Source organism: Caretta caretta, chromosome 6, assembly GCF_965140235.1.
Source record: "Caretta caretta isolate rCarCar2 chromosome 6, rCarCar1.hap1, whole genome shotgun sequence".
In the NCBI taxonomy this organism is placed as follows: Eukaryota; Metazoa; Chordata; order Testudines; family Cheloniidae; genus Caretta; species Caretta caretta.
Window position 1 is genome coordinate 13,326,661 of NC_134211.1, and position 6,558 is coordinate 13,333,218.

The 6,558-nt window shown below is 54.1% G+C and overlaps 2 non-coding genes across 2 annotated transcripts; one reads left to right on the forward strand and one right to left on the reverse strand.

The window, feature by feature from the left end:
• The first annotated feature begins 2,602 nt into the window (after window positions 1–2,602).
• Window positions 2,603–2,675, forward strand: TRNAK-UUU (transfer RNA lysine (anticodon UUU)). The gene has a single exon. It is a non-coding gene; the product is annotated as a tRNA-Lys (tRNA).
• Window positions 2,676–3,223: 548 nt separating this feature from the next.
• TRNAV-UAC (transfer RNA valine (anticodon UAC)) lies at window positions 3,224–3,296 on the reverse strand. The gene has a single exon. It is a non-coding gene; the product is annotated as a tRNA-Val (tRNA).
• Between the last annotated feature and the right edge of the window lie 3,262 nt (window positions 3,297–6,558).

Consider the following 6,558-nt stretch of genomic DNA (forward strand, 5'->3'; position numbering starts at 1 on the left):
GGGATTTTTAATCTTGGAAAAGACACAACTAAGAGGGGATATAATAGAGATCTATAAAATCATCACGGTTGTGGAGAAAGCAAATAAGGAAGTGTTATTTACTCTTTCACATATTATATTGGGAGTCACCCAATGAAATTAACAGGCCGCAGGTTTAAAACAAACAAAAGGAAGCACTTCTTCACAGAAGGGACGGTCAACCTGTGGAACTTGTTTTCAGGGATTGTTGTGAAGGTCAAAACTATAAAGGGGTTCAAAAAAGAACTACATAGGATCATGGAAGATAGGTCCATCAGTGGCTGTTAGCCAAGATGGGCTGGGACTCAACCCCATGCTCTGGGTGTCCCTGGGGATGAATCACTTGATGGTTACCTGTTCTGTTCATTCCCTCTGGGGCACCTTGCGTTGGCCACTGTCAGAAGACAGGATACTGGGCGAGAAGGAACATTGGTCTGACCCAGTTTGGCTGTTCTTAGAGTAGTGGTGGGTAAGCAGCGGGGCGGGGCGGCTCATCAGTCCAGGCAAGTGAGGCACAGCCGAACCAAGAAGTTCCAAAAGCTCCCGAATACATTTGGCATATTCTTTTGTCATTTAACTGATAACTATATACTGATTTAAGGACAAATTGTGATTTGATTAAAATGTCAAAACTCACTCTCTCCAGCAGTGAAATGCACCACTGGGAAGTTTGAAGCATGCCATGCTGTGGGAGGCCCAAACGCTGGTATAGCTAAGAGTGCCTCATGAAGCTGCCTTGTTACCATGGCAATTTACCATGCCCAGGGATCCCTTTCTAATGGTGGTGTTGCGGTAGCCATGGCTTGGTGCGGCCACGGCAGGACTGTAGCCTTTAAGTCTATGCTGCAGGGGATGGGGAGGGGGAGGGGCCCCATGGGGCATATGCGCAAGAAGCTGTAGCTGATGACTGGTCCACCTGCTGCTGCTTCACTATAAATGCCAGCTTTTAATAGCTAATAAATTATACATTGGGTGGGAGTGAAAATAATTATTTGTGACTTGTGCCTCACATCTCGAAAAAGTAATGAGTTGCCACTGGTGAATAGCCAGGCCTAGCTTGTTTATGAGCATTTAGTAAATTGTTTTTTTGGGGGACTCAGCTGTGCCAGGCTTCATTTTTTGGGAGGGTGGGGGGGTTTAAAGAGCAAAAGATACAACTGGTGGTGAGGCTGGGACCCTAACCTACGTGCTGTAAGTCTCACGAGGAACACTTTATTCTTTCAATGGTTGGGTCTTTCCTGACATGGCTTGGCCTTGAATTCTGCTGTCCTTTGTTAGTGGTTGGAGGGCTGCTTGCTTTTGGCTCAGCCCGAGCGATTTCCGAGAAGAGATCTGAATCCTGTGATCTGTGACCTCTATGCTGAACAGAGGATTTGAGAGCAGGAAAAGGATCACTTTTACCAAAAGTGGGACATGAACCTAGGCAGGTACACATCTGTTGGCGCTTAAGGCCCACTGGCCTGGTGAGTGCCCTATTGCTGTTTTTGCTATAGTGAGCTTTGCTTTGAGGAATAAGGATTCTCTCATTGCGGGTTTTCATGTCTCTTCAGCAGCCTGGTGGGGAGCTGTGAGGACAAGCAGATGTTCCCTCTTCTCTACCTCAAGCCCTCTGGGGCCACTCTGAGCTGCATTGCTTTCCTGCTTAGCTATGATCCATCCCATCCCTTCTGAAGCATTCATCTCCTATGGAGTCCAGAAGAGAATGTACTCAATGGTCATCATGTCTGCATTACACCCACCTTGGGGGTGGCTCTTTATCTAGCTTTCCCTACCCCAGCAGGAGAGCGTGGTGAGACTGGGAACTCCTGGTTTCCCATCCGCCCCCACAATGTGGGAGAAGGAGGGTTAGCTTAATGTTGCTGTGATGGCAAATGGGGAGCCAGTGCAACAGTTTGTAAGAGAGTGATGGGACCAAGTCCCCCAGGTGAAGAAGGTAATCTCAGTGGTTGCGTGTGGCTGGGCATCACCTCGGTTGAACTGGTGTGTCTCAAACACACTAGGGCATATGAATTTAGCAGATCATACCCTATTTCTCAAATAATGCATTAGAACAGAGTGCAATTTGCTCTACACCTGGGTGGCATGTTCGAGCTCAGGGCGCTGCTCAGTGTGTGCCCGATAAACAGGACCCAGGGAAGTTTCACAAAGGGAATGCAGGGTTAGCATTTCTCAAATGTGGCCACTGTGTCCACATGCAGCCACCAGGGAGTTTTCCTGCAGCCACGACAGCCTTCTGGGGAGAGATGGAGGAAGGGGCAAAGCCCTAGGACTCCAGGGGTGGTTAAAAGGTAACTGAAAGATAAGCACAATGCAGGCTAGGGTTAGGTATAATAATTTTTTTGGGGGGTAGCCAGGTTCAAACTCCTGCTTCTGATAAACTAAATTATATCTAAGAGCTGCTGCTTCGTCTTCTTCTTTCTTTTTTTTTTTTTTTTTTGTCTCTTGTATGTTTTCTCCCCAGGTTTTGGACGTCCCGTGTTGTTTAAATGAACATGCAGATGTGGCTACAAATGCATTGAAACTGCAGCTAATACAATTGCTTGGATTAGTGATTCTCAGCTGTGGGAAAAGACATCAGATGGCTGCCTGGGTAGCTCAGTTGGCAGAGCATCAGACTTTTAATCTGAGGGTCCATGGTTCAAGTCCCTGTTTGGGTGATACCAATGACTTTTTATCCCCAATCTCCTTGCCTCACCTAGACGTACAGAGGCTGCAGACCATGGGGTGGTTCTGGGAAACGGCCAGGACCAAGTGACCCTTTGACCACCGACCCCAGCTGCCCTCTGGCCCTTACCTATCTACTCCAGTCCTCTGGCACTGCTCTCTCTGTCTCTCTCTCCATGGGCAGTTACATTCTTCTCCCAGGAGGGAACGTCACCAGCAGGGTCAGGGTTCAGGGGCAGACACCTGTGAGGGGGCAATTGGCTCCTCCCTCTGATCACCCCTGGGAGTGGTGGTGGGGATTCTACTGATCCCTTTTGCCCTGCTTGGAGTGGGGGCTGGTGCTGGGACCTCTGCCAGTCCCTAGTGAAATGACAGAGCCCTGCACTCCCAGGGCTGGATGTAGTACGTTCAATCAGGGGCAACTGGCAGAAACAGTGGGTGACACCACCTCTCCCCTGCTGGGGGATAAAATCAACTCTTGAGGAGAGGTATATGGGGCTCACTAGCATTATTCACTGCTGCCTGTAAAATGACCCACAGTTGGTTCCACTGGGGCTTGAACCCAGGACCTTCTGCGTGTAAAGCAGATGTGATAACCACTACACTATGAAACCACCTTCTGTAGGGTGGCTCCCCTTCTCGCAGGCCAGGGGTCATACAGTAGTTGGGAGGAACACAGCTGCTGTGGGCAGGCCCAGGAGATGCTGGGAGTTCACCTTGCCCAGTGCTCAGAGCACCTGCCTGGCTGCAGGAAACCACACAGCTAGGGTCAGTGCGGTGGTTGCTTGCAGATCACTCACTACGACCAGCTGCTTCCCCAAGAAGGGTGCGAAGTCTGCGTGCATGGGGCTGGGAAGTGGGGGTGGGAAGGATCCCGGAGCTATGGTGAATGCCAGCCAGCTGTGTGCACCCTAGAAAAACCAGCCATGTCCAGAAACGCTCCCCCTCTGTTGCTGCTCCCATTTGCGCCCGTTATAGAGTGACCTAAAATAATTGGTATATAATAATGCCACGTGTTTAGCTACCACTCTTTAATCGGTAGCTCTCACATAGCTTTACAGAGGATGGCAAGGTCACTGCCTCCATTTCACAGATGGGGAAGCTGAGGTGAAGGTAATCATCACTCAGAGTCACCTGGCCAGGCTGAGACTGGAAGGCAGGGCTGAATCCTAGCCCAGTGCAATACCCACTAGGCCACCACCACCTCCAGCACCCTACCTGCGTGAACAACGTGCCCTGCCCCCAGGCAGTGCAAGGGCTAGGAGACAGTGCTGCATAGAACGGGGTGAGTGCTACTGGGGGGGGGGGGGGAGGGTCTGGGGGAGGGCTGGATTAAGCGCAGGGTCAGTGGTAGGTGAGTGAAGGTTGCAGGGTATCAGGGGAGGCTGGCTCAAAGGGGAGTGGATGGTTGTCTGGGATGTTAGGTGGGGGCAGGGCTGAGTAATGGGGTGCTGGGGAGACGCAAAAAGGGGCTGTCTAGGGAGAGTGGGTGGGGCCAGATGGGGGGCCCCAGGAGGGTCTCTCAGGGGAGAGGTGGGGGGGCAGGATGGGGGGTGGTGGGAGCAGCTGGCTGCTGGACAGTCAAGTGGGTGAGGCCGGGGGTCTATGGGAAGCTGGGGGTGGTGGGGTCAGTGGCTGAAGAGAAGTCTGGGCCCCGGCTGGCCGCTGGAGGGAGGGGGCCGGGCAGATCAGTACTGCACGTGGTCTGGGGGAGCAGGGGGCGAGGGCGGAGCTGGTCTCTCCCCAGGCTGCCACCTGTGGCTCCGCGGCTCTGGGCTCCAGCCGGGACCAGCCGAGTGACTCCGCAGTGGTCTCTGGCGCCCGGCAGCGGCCATTGCAGCGCTGCTGCAGAAGGACTTGGACAACTGCAGCCCCCAGCTCAGGGGTGTCAGGCCCTAATAGGCAGAATTGGGCTTTTTAAAGTCTCTTTAATTTCTGAGGTGCCACGGCCCGCAGGGTTTTGCGCGGCTTTTATTGGGAGATTGCTTATTTGGGCTTTCTATGCAATAGGCACCTCACTTCTGTGCTGCTGGGAGCCCAGCCAGCAGCCACCTGCTCGCCAGCCGCCCGGCTCTGAAGGCAGCAGCCCGCTGCCAGCAGCAGCGAGAAGTGAGGGTGGCTGTACACCACAGCATGCAAGGATGGGGAGGCAGTGGCAGGGACTCCCCTGCCTTGTTCCCCTGGGATCCATTGCCCCGGAGATAGGGTGGCAGGCAGGGTCTCCCCCCGCACCCTCTTGCTGCCCCTAGGAGAGCCCCCTGCATGGGGATGTCAGGCTGACCTTGGGGAGAGTGCAGGATTCTGCCCCAACCAGATGCTCCGCCCTGGGGGCTCTGGTGCCCACAGCTGTGGCTCCCCCAGCTGGGCTTCCAGGCACTGAGAGCTGCTGTAGGAAGCAGGGGTGCCCGGGGGGGAGGGGGCAGTGCCAGGAGGCCACAATAGGCCCCAAGACCCATGGCGAAGTGGCAGTTCTAGCCAGAAAGCAGGATGGGAACCCAGCCAGCCCTTGCTGGCACAGAACCTGCCTCTGCTCCTCTCTCCGCAGGGCACTGCAAGGGGAGTCGAGCGGCAAGCTTGGAGCGGTCCCAGCCCATTACATAGGGGCCTGGCCGGCCACCCCCAGGTCCATGAGCCTGATGCAGTGCTGCCGTCAACCAGGACATGTGCTGCCGACCCCACCTCCTGCCGCAGCCTCCTCCGTCCCGCTGGCTGGGGTCAGTCACCCAGAGAATGGCCCTGGCACCACCTCCCACTCCTCGCTCCCTCCCTTGGGTGTCCTAGTGCCATCCCCTGCCCCTCACTCGCTGTCTGGCTCTCCCTCCATGTGCTAGCAGAGCTTAGTGCTCACCCCACTCATCCTCACGGAGGCTTCAGGCTGAAGGGCGGGGAAGACCTTTCCTAGTCAGTGTTGGCTGTTGACTATGGAAAGACAGAGGTGCGTGTGTGTCATCTCTCCCCCTCCCCCATCTTGCTAAACCCTGTTGCAAACATTTGAGTTTTTCCTTTCGAAGCTGGAGGAGGAAAATCTCCCACTGTTCCTGCCCCCTTTGGTGTTTATGCAGGGCTTAATTTGTGCGGGGGCAGCCTTTTCACTACAAATTAAGCCCTGATCCCATTCCCCTCCCTCTGAAATGGATTTTGTGTGGTTTGAGAGGCAGTGCTGGGTTTTTTTTCCTCCTTGAGACTTGGCAACACTACAGTTGGGCTAGGCTGGTAGCCATAAACCAGGCTGGAGAGGGGTGTCCTGCTGCCAGCCAGCCCTGGTCCTGCAGTGAGTGCCCTGCTTTTGCAGCAGCTCCAGTTGCATTCACCCAGGGCTGTATGTGTTTAATTAATTACATGGTGGATGGCATAGTCTACTGGATAGATCAGTGGATGGGCACACATGATAGTCAGGTTCTAGTCCCAGCTTGCCCAATGTCACCCTGCAGGCCAGTGGCTAATTCCTACCAGTGCTCTGTAGGTGCCTCAGTTTCCCCCACTCTAGAACAGGGATAACCCTGCTCTGCTGATGAACTAGCACTAGGTGTCATCATTTCTGAAGGCAGCTTTGCCCCAACCTTTCAGCTTGCAGGAGGCTGCAGCGTTCTGGGCGGAAGATATGTAGCAGTCACACTGAAGCAGGAGGGTTGAGTAGCAGGATGAATCTCACTCTTTCCTTGCACCATAAATTGGTGCAAAGGGAGGGCTAAGCCAGGAAGAATCACCCCCTCGCATGCTGCTTCTGCAGCAGGAGGCTACAGGGGTGCAATTCCTCCCCCTGCTCCCCTCAATGCATTATGAGAGTCAGTTTATTTTGGTGATTATCCCTGAGGATCCCTGCCCTGCACCTCCCACTTCCAGTCCTCTAGCCAGGGTGGGCAGGGGAAGCATGTA